Consider the following 14,059-nt stretch of genomic DNA (forward strand, 5'->3'; position numbering starts at 1 on the left):
CATTTGATATTGTCCCAGAGGTCTCTGAGACTATCCTCATTTCTTTTCATTCTAATTTATTCTGCTCTTCAGAAGTTATTTTCACCATTTTATCTTTCAACTCACTGATTTGTTCTTCTGCTTCAGATATTTTGCTATTGATTCCTTCTAGAGTATTTTTATTTTCAGTAATTGTGTTGCATGTCTCTGTATGTTTATTCTTTAATTCTTCTAGGTCTTTGTTAACTGATTCTTGCATTTTCTCCATTTTGTTTTCAAGGTTTTTGATCACCTTTACCATCATTATTCTGAGTTCTTTTTCAGGTAGTTTGCCTATTTCTTCTTCATTTATTTGGACTTCTGTGTTTCTGGTTTGTTCCTTCATTTCTGTAATATTTTTCTGTCTTTTCATTTTTTTTTTTTTAACTTATTGGGTTTGAGGTCTCCTTTTCCCAGGCTTCAAGGTTGAAGCCCTTCTTCCTTTTGGTTTCTGCTCTCCTAAGGATTTAGTGCCCTGGTGTCTCAGACAATAAAGTGTCTATCTACAATGCAGGAGACCTGGGTTCAATCCCTGTGTTGGGAAGATTCCCTGGAGAAGGAAATGGCAAACCACTCCAGCATTCTTGCCTAGAAAATCCCATGGATGTAGAAACCTGGTGTCTATGGGGTTGCAAAGAGTTGGACATGACTGAGCAACTTCACTTTCACTTTTCAAGGTTGGTCCAGTGGTTTGTGTAAGCTTTATATAGGATGAGATTTGTGCTGAGTTTTTGTTTGTTTGTTTGTTTTCCTCTGATGGGCAAGGCTGAGTGAGGTGCTAATCCTGTCTGCTGATGATTTGGTTTGTATTTTTGTTTTGTTTGTTGTTTAGATGAGGCGTCCTGCACCAGTGATAACTGGTAGTTAGGTGATGCCGGGTCTTATATTCAAGTGGTTTCCTTTGTGTGAGTTATCACTATTTGATACTCCATAGGGTTAGTTCTATCGTAATCTAGGGCCCTGGAGCCAGTGCTCCCACTCCAAAGGCTCAGGCTTTGATCTCCTGCCTGTGTTCTTCTGTCTTTCAGTAGGTGGCTCAGCAGTGAAGAATCCACTTGGTAGGGTTGTTGCACAGGTCTCATACTTTCATCCAGGAAAGCACCTGTAACAGTGCCTGGCAAGTAGTAAGTATGCAAAAAACTTTAGCCTTTACTAATATGTTAACATTCAGTCGACCTCAGACACCATAAGGGTCATGAAGCGGAATGCCCCCACCTCAGGCCGCATGGAAGCCAGGTCCGAGAACTTACTTTTAACGGGGTCCCTCTAGCTACCAGGAGAGCAAGGGTAGAAGGAGGGGAAGAGGCTATGGCAATAATCCAGATAAGATACAATGGTGGTCTGGACAAGGTAGAAGCAGTAGAGATATTGGGATGTGACCAATTCTAGATGCATTCTCTTGGCAGAGTCAAAAGAGTTTGCTGATAGACTGAATGTGGGGTGAAAGAGAAGAGAGTCAGCGATGATGCCAATATTTTTGGCCTGGGCTACTGGAAGAATGGAGCTGCTATTTACTGAGATAGGACAGGCTGTGGGAAGAGTGGGTTTTATAGGGGAAGATCAGGAGTTTGGTTTTGAGATACCTGTCAGCCAGCCAAATGGAGAAGTCAAGTAGGCACTTAGATAACAGAATGTGAGGTTCAGAGGAGAGGTGTAACTTGGAGAAAAAAACTGGTAGTCTTTGGTGGTAGTAGTTGGTATGTATTTAAGGTCACGAGACTGGGTAAAATGACAAGGAAATAGGGTTGATAAGGAAGATTGGAAGTTTCAGGAATAAGCAGCACTCCAATTCTCAGAGGTCAGGAAAATGATGAGGAATGAGCAAAAAGACTGAGAAAAAAATCACCAGTAAGGCAGGAAGAAATACAGAGAATGTAGTATTTTGGAAACTAAGTAATGAAAGTATTTCAAAGAAAGGAATAAACAACTATACAAAATGCTGTTGAAAGGTCAAGCAAGAAAAAGACTGCAAACTTACTCACTGGAGTCAGCAATGTTGAAGGTAAAGTCCTGACTTGGGAGAGAGGGCTCAAGAGAGGGTGGTGGAAAGGAACTTACTGTCTCTCGGTAAGTGAGACAACAGAGAGGAGCAGATGTGGAGAAGGATCAAGAGGAGGGTCAAGAGAGAGTTTGGGTTTGCATCACAAGGCACGATCTCTCTAGTGTTTGGTAAAGTGCCAGGCACATAGTGATAACTCAATAAATATTTGTTGACTAAAGAGAATGAAATCACTAACCACTGATTCAGGAAATAGTTTCAGAAGTTCAAAGTTGGTACAATAAAATGTGAAATTCTTGGTCCAATTAAAAAAAACTGCTTTCATTCTCCTTCAATGCCTGAAAACTCCTTCATATTGAAAACTATGACTCACATACCTAGAACAGCTATCCTTAAATTTGAGAGGAACAGTAACAGAATTTGACAAGTACATGCTCAATAAGAAAAAAATACTTTCAATTCTGGATGAGTACAACCTATCCATATATCTTTTGCACCTGGGGTCCTGTGACTGGCTGAGTCCTAGTCCTCCTCTAGTTACGTCATGACTCACTAGGCACTATTAATAGAATGGAAGACTCTTGGTAGTTGCTGAAGGATCATATATCTGACAAGGGTCTGGTAACCAGAATATATAAAGAACTCAACTACACAAGAACAAAAGGACAGACAACACAATTAAAAAACAGGCTAAGAACTTGAATAGACATCTCTCCAATAAAATGGCCAAAAAACACATTAAAAGATGCACAGCATTAAGGTAATGCAAATCAAATCATAGTGAGATATCACTTCACACCCACTAGGATGGCTATAATAAAAACCAAAACCAACCCAGAAAATAACAAGTGTTGATGAGGACATGGAGAAACTGGAACTTTCAAACACTGATAGTGGAAATGTAAAATGGTGCAGTTGCTATGGAAAACAGTATGGTGGTTACTCAAATAGATAAATATAGAATTACCATATGGTCCAGCAATTCCACTCCAGGTATATACACAAAAGCACTAAAACAGATATTCAAATAAAAACTTGCAAACAAATGTTCTTGGTAGCACTATATACAGTAGCCAGAAGGTATAAACAACGGAAATGCCCATCAACTGATAAACGGATAAATAAAATGTGGTATATCCATTCAATGGAATTATTATTCAAAGAAAGGAATGGATATTATTCAAAGAAAGGAACACATGCTACAACATGAATGAACCTTATAAAACTTCATGCTAAATGAAAGAAGCCAGACACAGGAAGTCACATATTTTGTGATTCCATTTATATGAAATGTTCAGAATAAACAACTTCACAGAGAAAGAAAGCAAACTGGTGGTCACTAGGAAATAGGGGGAGAAAGGGATGGGGAGTGACTGCTTAATGGGTATAGGGTTTCCCTCTGGGATGATAAAAATATTCTGGAATTAGATAATGGTGATGGTTATTCAACACTGTAAATGTATTGAGATTCACTGAACTGTACACTTTAAAATGATTAAAATGGTTAATTTTATGTTACATGAATTTTAACTCAATAAAAACAATAAATCACACAGCTCACACTTGAGAGATTAAGGCCATACACCCAAGAACTGACTCAGTTCTCTTACCATGCCACCACTGCCTCCTTTACAAACCAAAGGTGCTCTGGACAACTTTGACAGTGAACTTTTTCCTCCATCTAGCACCATCAGGCATACTCTGTGTGTGTGTGTGTGTGTGTGTGTGTGTGTGCGCGCGCGCTCAATTGTGTCTGACTCTTTGCGACCCCATGGAATGTAGCCTACCAGGCTCTTCTGTCCATGGAATTTTCCAGGCAAGAAATACTGGAGTGAGTTGCCATTTCTTTCTCCAGGGGATCTTCCCAACCCAGGGATTGAACCCATGTTTTTTGTGTCTCCTGCACTGGCAGGCAGAGTCTTTACCACTTGCGCCACCTGGGGAACCAATAGGCATAGTACCTAACTATATTTGTGATAACAGAATTCCTACAATTGACTAAGCACATAAAAGTTTCTAAGCAAAATATTTTATCATAGACTCACAATGTAAACCTTCTTAAACCAAGGTCTGCTATTCATATCACAAAGTCATTTAGAAGTTAACCATTATTCACATAACTGATGAACCAATGACAGCTGTGAAGGACAATCCCTTATGAGATGATACTGTTTGCAAAAAGAGTACAGCCAATGGTGTTTATGCCTTCAACTAATAAATACCATTTTTCACTAACAATCCTTGGCATTTTCCAACCCCTGTGATTTCTATCCTGCTGGTAGATCAGAACTCTTAGAAATATGCTGTCTAAAACTGACCTTTAAACCTTCCTGTGTCAAATTACTGTTGCCAATGAGGCAGAAATGGATAAAAGACAGATTGGTAGTGAACATCTGCATGACAACCCACTCCAGAGAGTCACTCTTACCTAGTCTTCAGGCAGCAGCATTCAAACAGCCTTCTGGAAACCAAAGTTTGTTTGGTATTCTCTTATTCTGAGCTCAATGAGGGCCTAATCCTCCAACTTATATCCATACCTTTTAATCACCATCAATGATGAAGATTTCAAAGTATCAGAAATGTTACATGCATGCAACTGGAAAACCAAACTGCAAGATCAAGTTAATTAGGAAAAAAAAGTAGCTGCAAAGACTACTAGGAATGACACCTAGATGCATAATCCCTGACCAAGCCAAGTATTACATTTTCAACATGCTGACAATCTGGTCTTTGTTCATCAGTTCACTGAAAGGATGATGTCAGGGTCACTGGAGTGCTGCTGGCCTTTAGGATTGATGGCTTTCCAGATAAGAAACAGACTAAGGGCATAATCACCAACATCTGAGTCTCAAGAGTCCTGGCAAAATAACCTCCTCAGGGAAAAGCACAAAGTCTCCAAAACAAATGCAAACAAGACTCCTTGAAATGGGGTAGAGGGGTAATCAGGCACCTCTGAGATACCTCCCTGAAAAGTCAGGAGAAGCATTCGGGTAACAACACAGGCTAAGCGCCTCCCATAGAGACATATAAGATACTTCCCTCTCCCTTATCACTCCTCTATTGGGTAAACTTCTCAAAAGATTTTTCCAACATTCACAATTTCCATTTCCTTACTTTGTATTCACTTCAATCTGGTTTCTGCTTTTTTTTCAATTTAAAGCAGTTGTTACTGAGGTCAAAGACTCCATCTGGCTAAATTCAATATATCATTTTCGGTCTACATCTTTACTTGAGGACTCCTTTTTTAAAAATACTCTCTTCCCTTGCCTTTCATGACACATCTTAAACTGGAATTAAATTTGAAAGTGAGTTTCTAAGACAAAAATCAAATACAGTTTCAAATACTCTTGAATTCTATAAATGGCCTACTAAGTAAATCCTATTTTTTCTATGTATAACTTTATGCAGTAATGAACAGAATATATGTATACATGCAAAACAAACAGTAAGTATACCTGCTGTTTAGAACACTTTCTTTCATCTAACTAGAAACAACTTCAAGTGTATTGGGTTAAGTTTGCACACCTTAACTGCAAGCAAGTTACCATCCACTGTACCTCTCTTGCCATTTCTCATCACTTTCCTGGGGCTACCCTCCTGGACCCAACTTTGAAATGCTAGGGCTGAGCCCTCCTCTCAGTCTCTAACGGATGGTTCTCAACTTCCACTGCTCAGTGGAAACACCTGAGGACTTTAAAGATCCCAGGCTGCAATTCCGATAAAATAAACAGAAACAGGGGCTTCCCTAGAGGCCCAGATGTAAAGAATCTGCCTGCAATGCAGGAGACTCAGGTTTGATCCCTGAGTTGGGAAGATCCCCTGGAGAATAAAATGGCAACCCATTCCAGTATGCTTTGCCTGGAAAATCCCAAGGATAGAGGAGCCTGGCGGGCTACAGTCTGAGGGTTGCAGAGTTGGACATGACCTAGCAACTAAACAACAACAACCAGAAAAAGAAATTTCTTAGGTAGGTTCCAGCAACAGTATTTTTTAACCATTCAGTGTTTCCATGTGCCACGAAAATGAGAATCACTATTCCATACTCTCTCCCCACAGCAGGGATTCCACACTCAAATGCCTATAGGGTCAGAGAAGAAAAAAAAAACAAAGCAGGCCAGGAATAAGTCTTAGGTAGTGGTAGGCTCTTTGGTGGACTAGAAAGCAGCTGGGATCAGCTGTGCTCAATTGTTCCTATATGCAAAAGCCAGCTCAGTAGAGCTACATCTTCATACTTTTAAAGAAAAGCCCAAAATCTAGATTTTCATGGGAAATTTTCACATTTTAAATTACTGGCAACTAACTCAAAATTAAACAACAAACACTACCACTGTATGTGAAAAACAACACACATCTGGAAAGCAGATTCAGCTGTGGGCTGAGGGTGTACAACCTCTCTGCTGGTTAATTTCATCTATGCCCTTCAATTTACACCTAAATATGTGTATCCCCTGTTCATCACACTCTTCTGGGCTCTGGATTTGAATTAGCAAATGCTCATCCGACATCTCCGCTTCTCACCAGTCCCAAAGTGAACTGTAATTTAAACTGCCTCAAACATTTGACCTTCCAGTGTTCTCTAGTTCAGGTACCAGCACCATTCACCTGGCTGGGCAAGCAAGAAACCTGGGCTTCATCCTATGCATGTATTTCTCTTTCTCAGTGCTTGTACCATACCACTCATCAAATCCAATCAATTACACCTCCTAAATATATCCCTTACATCTATCCACTTCCCTTTATCTCCTCTGTTATCAGCTTGGTCTCAGCTACCAGGTTTTCTCTACCTTTCCACAGTGTAGTTTTCCTCTGTATCCATGGATGCAAACCTGCAGATATGGAGGCCTGACTGTACTACACCATGTTATATAGGACTTGAGCATCCATGGATTTTGGTACCCAAGAGGGTCCCAGAACCAATCCCCAGTGGATCCTAAAGGCTGACAGTATTAGCCAGCTCAAGGTGCCACAATAAAATACCACAGACTGGATAGCTTAAACAATAGAAATTTGTTTTCTCACAGTTCTGGAGGATAGACCTCCCATATCAATGTCTGGCAAGGCTGGTTTCTGGTAAGGACTCTGCCTGGCATGTAAATGGCTACATTCTCACTGTGTGCTCACATGGCCTTCCCTTCCTCCTCTTCTTGTATGTAAGGCCATCAATTTTATTGGATTAGGGCCCCACCCTTATGACCTCATTTAACCTTAATTACCTCCTAAATACTACTTTCAAATATAGTCACATTAGGGTGTAGGGCTTCAAAAAGCAATTTTAGGGGGATGTAATTCACTCAACAGCACACTGTAATCTTAGAATCATTTTTCTCCCAACATTCACTCATTCTCTTCAATTTGATAAGAAGAATCTTTCACAACCACAAATATTTACAAATGTTTGTGTGTATACATGCTTGACCCAACAATTCCACTTGTAGGAATTTATCCTACAAATATATTCACACACATATGAACTAGCATATGCATAATACTATTTCTTATAGTAAATTACTGGAAACAATTTAAATGTCCCTCAATAGGGGAATGGTTAAATAATCTGTGGTGTATCTATACCATGGAATACTAGTCATTGAAAAGAATAAGAACGCTATGTACTAGAATGGAAAGATTTCTAGGACATTAAGAGAACAAAACAAGAAACAGAACAGTGTATACGAGTATGCTGTTTGTGTAAACAACAGAAAGAATATGCGTTTGCTTGAATGTTAATGACATTTCTAGAATGACAATTCTAGAAAATGTCTAGAATGATACATAAAACTACTAACCATGATGACGCCTTTGGAAGGTATGGGAAAACTGGCAGCTGGGGAAGGGAGTAGGACCCGCTACAGACATTCTGCAGACTGTCCCCCTAAGCTTCACCTTGTAACTTCTATTTTTTCTTGAGTTTACCTCACCTTAAAGGTTATTTCCCAAGGAAACTTTCCCCAGTTTCCAAACTAGGTCAGTACCCCTTTTTTAGGTACTCACAGTACCTATACTTCTTCCTGAACCTATCACGACTATAATGGGGAATTGTATAATTATACATTTCTGTCACTCTCTTTAGACTACATGGTCCAAGAGTGCAGAGACAACATCCATGGCTTTTACTGCTGTATTTCCAGACCTAAAATAATGTCTGCCTGGCAAAGGAGGCCCTCTCCCACATGTTTGCTGAACAAATGAATGACTGCTCTTACCTTCAAACCTAGCAGAGTAAACCGACACAGAAGCAAATGAAGACAATGCGTTTGTCATTAGTGTTAAGACAGCAGTCCATTTAGAACAGTGATTCTCAAGTGGGGGTGATTTTGACCCTCCCAGGGGACATCTGGAAGTGTCTGGAAACATTTTTGAGTGTTACAACTGTGTGGGTTGTGTGACTGTTTGACTGTCACAACTGTGTGTGTGTGTGTGTGTGGAGGGGGACTCCTGGTAACTATTAACTAGAGGTCAGGAATGCTGCTAAACAACCTATAATGCACAGGATAGCCTCCACAAAAAGAATTATCTGGTCCAAAATGTCAACCACATCTCTAATTTAGAGGAAGGTCATAACCAAAATGGTGATCAGCTCTATTCCAGGTGGTGGTGTTTTTTTGCAGGGGGTGGTGGGGTGGGGTTAGGATGTCAAGAAAAGCTTCAGAGAGGAAGTAAAGCTTTAAATTGCCTGTTGAAGGGTGGCAGGGACCATATCACAGTAAATTGTTTGCCAAAGGTAATGTGAGGTGTTTAAAGGCAAAGTTATGGTTTAAACAGGTACCACCCCCAAGTACCCCATACCCCGATATTACTCATCTTTATTCCCTTCTTGTTGAAACCAAACTTTCATTCTCTTAGGGTAGTGGTTTCAGCTAAAAATATTAAGGCCAAATTAATTCAGACTAAGATAAAGTCAGATAGGCCTTTCACTCTTCAAAATGTCAGCTGCATTTTAAAATATGCAAATACTTACAAATACAAAAAAACCTTTAACTCCTTAATGTTCAGATTACTTGTAATAAAGCTATTTTTGAACTCAATAGCCAGGTTGGTTCTGGTAAAGATTTCTCCAAGTTTTTTTTTAAAAAGGGCTTCTCCATTTTTAAATTTTTGTTTTAACTTTCTTCCCTCTGTCCTCAGTTTCTGAGCTCCCATGATCCAAGTTTTTCCACAAGCATCTCATGCTATTAAGTTCTTGTGCCAGAGACGATAGGATGCAATAAATGCAAATAAATTGTACATATAAATTAGGAGTAATCTGTAGATTTTTTCAAAAGGCTTTCACTAAAAGTTATAGATACTCCTGGAAGAAATTGAGTTCAGATAATTTAAAATAGAAAGAAAAAAAGAAAACAGTGTTTTACTGTAACACAAGCCTGCTGCCTACTGAGCTGGAAGCACACACTCTGCTCTAGTATGGCCATTCTCAGGGTCTCGGAGTGGGTGTTCTCTCCAGAAACTGAGGCTTGAGACTAACCAAGAACAAAGAAAAACGCCTGGCACAGAAGGTTTGGGCGAAGTTTTGTACACAAATGATTTGAGGAGGAACACTTCCTCAGATTTTGGAAGGCATACAAATCACTCTTTTTCTTGCTTACATGTAAAAAAACTTTTATTTCGTGTTTCCAGATCATTTCCTAATAAGAAAATACCTTATAATTTACAGACAGCAATTTATTCTCCCTTACATTTGCTGACCACTAAAACTGGATACAGTTTCCTTAAGCTTTACCAGAGTCAGAGGATTGGGAATGATGTGAGCATAGCTGAGTGCAGATGCAACATCAACTCCAACGTCGGCCAGCTGGTTTCCATCGAGAGGTCCCCCAGGAGAAAGCCCCTCCGAGGCGGCGGCCGGGGTCGGCGCGGAGTAAGACCCACCGGGGCGGACCAGTGGCAGCCACGGGGCAGGGCCGGGGTCTGCCTGGGCCCTGTTTACCTTTGTTTCAGGTACTCCCGCTCCCAGCCGGGCCCGGGATCCCGCCCGAGGCCCCGAGCTGGTGACACATCCTTCTTTGGCCAAGTCGGGCCGAGGTTGGGCAGGGGGCGGGGAAGGAAAATAAAGCCTCAGCGCCTAACGACGTGACTCTCAGTTCTTCCAAAACGTTGGCATTTGTTTCTCTGCCAAGCTTTCCTATTAACAAGTTCCCGAGGGCTGTACGGACGAACTGGCCCCGGAGCCCCGAAAGTGGGAGGGACCAGGCCGTCCCCCGCCCTCTCGTCCGTGGGCGCCCTGGGGCAGGCCGTTTTCACACCTCCCGGGCTGACAAGGCCCGGGACCAAACTGGGCATGAGGCGGCGCCCGTACCGCCTCGAACCCCGACTTCCGCGGCCGGCCCTGCCCAGCTGACCCCTCGGGCCGGTCCGGTCCCCGCCCCCAGGCCCCGGCCCCGCCCGCCCGGGCCTCCGCGCACCGCCCCCCGGCCTCGCCACAACCCGCGGGCCGGACCCGGGGCGCGAGAGCGCCGGGCCGCGCGGCGGGCGGCCACACGCCTACCTCAGCGCCCGCGGTTCCTCCTCCTGCTCCTGCCTCGGATCACGGACAGCGCTAGCCGCCAGGCCTCCCGGCGGTGCGGGATATGAGACTGCGAGTGCGGCGCGTGAGGAGCTGAGGCCCGAGCGCGCCCCGCCCAGCCGCCAGTCCACCCCCACCTACCCCTCGGCCCCACCCTCTGCTGTGGGCTCGGCGCCCCGCCCCGCCTGCCAGGCTCCGCCCCTCCCAGTGGGCCCCGCCCACCCTGCCGGCCCGAGAGTGACAGGGGGCGGTCAGGGGCGCTTGGAGAGCGCGGCGGCCGCAGTGCCTGCAGTCCTGCGTCTGGCGGCCATCCGGGAACGCGATTCGTAGTGCTTACTACGATTTGCGGATGCGAATTTCACTCTAGGATATATTATTACAGTGACTGGTATTATAACCTTATCGTTGTTGTTGTTATTGTCATTAGTAGTTTTGCTCTCTTGTAGCCGACTGGATGGTACCATTTGAGGCTATTGGTGGCAGACAGGTAGCCCTCACCGCTGACCGGACACTCCTGGTCACTCTGATACAGCGTCTGCGCCGTATGTCGTTATGAAATAGTGAATAAGGTGTGGGAATTTTGAAACAGATATTTATTATTAGCAGTTATTGTTAAATATAACACAAATACAGAAAGTCGTATAAAACCAGTATACAACTTATGAATTATCCAGAGACATACGCCTTTATAACAACTCCTGAGATTTAGCACCATGTTAAATGGTCTGGCTTAAAACATAAATCTCACTGATAGTTGGGAGGAGTCAGCTCTAGAAGGTCCTCCCAAAATTACCTTCCTTGTAAATGACACAGGAATTCACAGGCCACTTGCCCACAGTCCTGTGCTAAGAGCACATATAGAAAACTTGAAAAAGTGAAATTCTTTATTAAAAAGATAAATCAATAAATATACAAACATGTAAATAACTTAATAAATTAGTCAATCAGGAGAGTGAACAGCGTGAATAAGGAGCACCTAGGGGTGGGAAGTATGTGGGTATGTGAAGACTTAAAAATAGCCAAGGATTAGGTGGCCTGCAAGGGTAGGTCCTGGACACCTAGCTGTCCTCGCTGTGTCACTAGCACCTAGCACAAAACCAAGGGTTTAATAGATGCTGTGTGTGTATTTATAGTTCAAGAAAGGAAAAAAGATAGGTATATATTCATATATACAGTTGACCCCTGAACAAGGCTGGGTGGGTAAGGGGCGTCTATCACCCACCCACCTCCCTTGCAGTGGAAAATCCTCTGTCATGCTATCTCTGACTCAAAAACAAAGAATTGATAGATGACTCACTAGAGGGCTGAAAAAGTTTGGATAGAATCAGGACTCAAATCTTAGTTCTTTTGACGCCACATATTGTAATCTCTAATCAAGCACAGATTTCCTGCTGCATTTAAAGATCTGAAACGTGAAAATACAAGTACTGTATTTATTGAGAAGTATCTGCATATAAGTGGGTCTACAATGTCCGAAACTTTGTTGTTTAAGGGTCAAATGTATAGTCACACCAAACATGCTTTGCCTATTGAATAATTTCATCCAGGGTCACATCTTCCAATAGTTAAAATGATGTGTTCCCTAAGATGCCTTCATGCCTTGGAGCTTTAAACTTTATGCTGCTTTCCAGTTTAAAAAAAAAAAAAAAAGCTCTTTCAAGTGGATTAGCCTATCTTACTTGAGATTTAGAGCAGTCTTGTGAGAAAGGCAGGGCAGGACAGAAGGACTTTGCAAAGGTCACAGTGTAATGCATACTTGTGAGGAAGGGAAGTACACAATGAACTGGACAACAATTTCAGTACTGCTGACTCTGCCAATCCCTGCTGGATTCCAGGTTTGTTTTGACAGTTTCATTATCTGAGTTTTTACATTAGGACTTTTTGGGCTCCTTTGCTATATGCAGTATGATTTGAATTTATAAAGCACGCAAGATCTAACTTGAAATTTGATTCAGCACGACAGAGTCAGCATATCCGTCGTAAGCACCTTGGCGAGTTAGGGTAGAGAGCTGCCAATTCACCACCATTTATTGAGCATCCAAACTCTGTGGTTGGTGATATGAATACGAAGAATAGAAAATGTGTAGACATAATCTTTGCTCTAAAGGGATTTATAGCCGAATTAGGGAGAACAAGTTGAAAATAAACAAGTGTTTAATTTGTTTGGATGGTAGGGGAACAGTCTTAAGCACAATTAATTCTATTAGGTGTAGGGAGAGAGTATGATAAGTCTTTTCAGAGAAGAGAATACCTGAATTTTTTTTTTAATTATGGAAAAGAAAATCAACTTTTGCAAAAGTGGGGCTTCCTCAGTGGCTCAGCAGTAAAGAATTCACCGGTAATGCAGGAGATTCAGGAGACTCGGGTTCAATCCCTGGGTTGGGAAGATCCCCTGGAAGAGGAAATGGAAACCCTCTCCAATATTCCTGTTTGGGAAATTTCATGGACAAGAAGCCTGGAGGGCTACAGTCCATAGGGCGCAGAGTTGGAAATGACTGAGCAACTGAACACAACACAACGACACTGCAAAAGCAGAGAGAATAATGTGATGAACTACTGTGCTCTCATTACTCAGCTTTAACAGTTACCATCCCATGACCCATGTGTTCCCTCTGTATCCTCACCTTCTCTTTCCCTCCCTGGATTATTCTGAAGCAAATCACAGTAGAATATTATTTCAATCATCAATATTTTACTATGTATCTCTAAAATATAAGTTCTGTTTTAAAAACAACAAAATCATTTATCTTTAAAAATTAATGATTTTGTTTTGGCTCAGGTGATAAAGAATTTCCCTGCAATGCAGAGACCCGGTTTCATCCTTGGGTCAGGAAATCTCCTAGAGAAGGGAATGGCTATCCATTCCAGTATTTTTCCCTGGAGAATTCCATGGACAGAGGAGCCTGGTGGGCTGCAGTCCATGGGGTCGCAAAGAGTCGGGATACAACTGAGTGAATAACACTTTCACTAACATCTAGTCAGTATTCAAATTTCCCCAATTTTCTCACAAGTGTTTATATAGTTTATATCTTCAAGTCAGGATTTAGATAAAGCCCTCACGTTGTATTTTTTAATGATTCTTTTTTATTTTTTAAGTTTATTTAGGAAGCATTACTATGAATAAAGCTAGTGGAAGTGATGGAATTCCAGCTGAGCTATTCCAAATCCTAAAAGATGATGCTGTGAAAGTGCTACACTCAATATGCCAGCAAATTTGGAAAATTTAGCAGTGGCCACAGGACAGGAAAAGGTCAGTTTCATTCCAATCCCAAAGAAAGGCAATGCCATTGAGTGCTCAAACTACCACACAGTTGTGCTCATTTCACATGCTAGCTCAAAGTCCTTCAAGCTAGGCTTCAACAGTACATGAACTGAGAACTTCCAGATGTACAAGCTGGATTTAGAAAAGACTGAAGAACCAGAGATCAAATTTCCAACATCTGTTGGATCATAGAAAAAGCAAGAGAATTCCAAAAAAACATCTACTTCTGTTTCATTGACTATGCTAAAGTCGTATGGATCACAGCAAACTGTAGAAAATT

General features: G+C 41.9%; 1 protein-coding gene across 1 annotated transcript in view; it reads right to left on the bottom strand.

Annotated features, from left to right (window-relative positions):
* Positions 1-10,655, bottom strand: part of PPP2R3A (protein phosphatase 2 regulatory subunit B''alpha) — a 218,635-nt gene extending 207,980 nt beyond the window's left edge. The window contains exon 1 of the mRNA XM_020889172.2: positions 10,500-10,655. The gene's annotated coding sequence lies outside the window, so the exon portion shown is untranslated. The remainder of the gene's footprint in view (positions 1-10,499) is intronic.
* Between the last annotated feature and the right edge of the window lie 3,404 nt (positions 10,656-14,059).

This window comes from Odocoileus virginianus, chromosome 4 (assembly GCF_023699985.2).
Source record: "Odocoileus virginianus isolate 20LAN1187 ecotype Illinois chromosome 4, Ovbor_1.2, whole genome shotgun sequence".
NCBI classification, from domain to species: domain Eukaryota; kingdom Metazoa; phylum Chordata; class Mammalia; order Artiodactyla; family Cervidae; genus Odocoileus; species Odocoileus virginianus.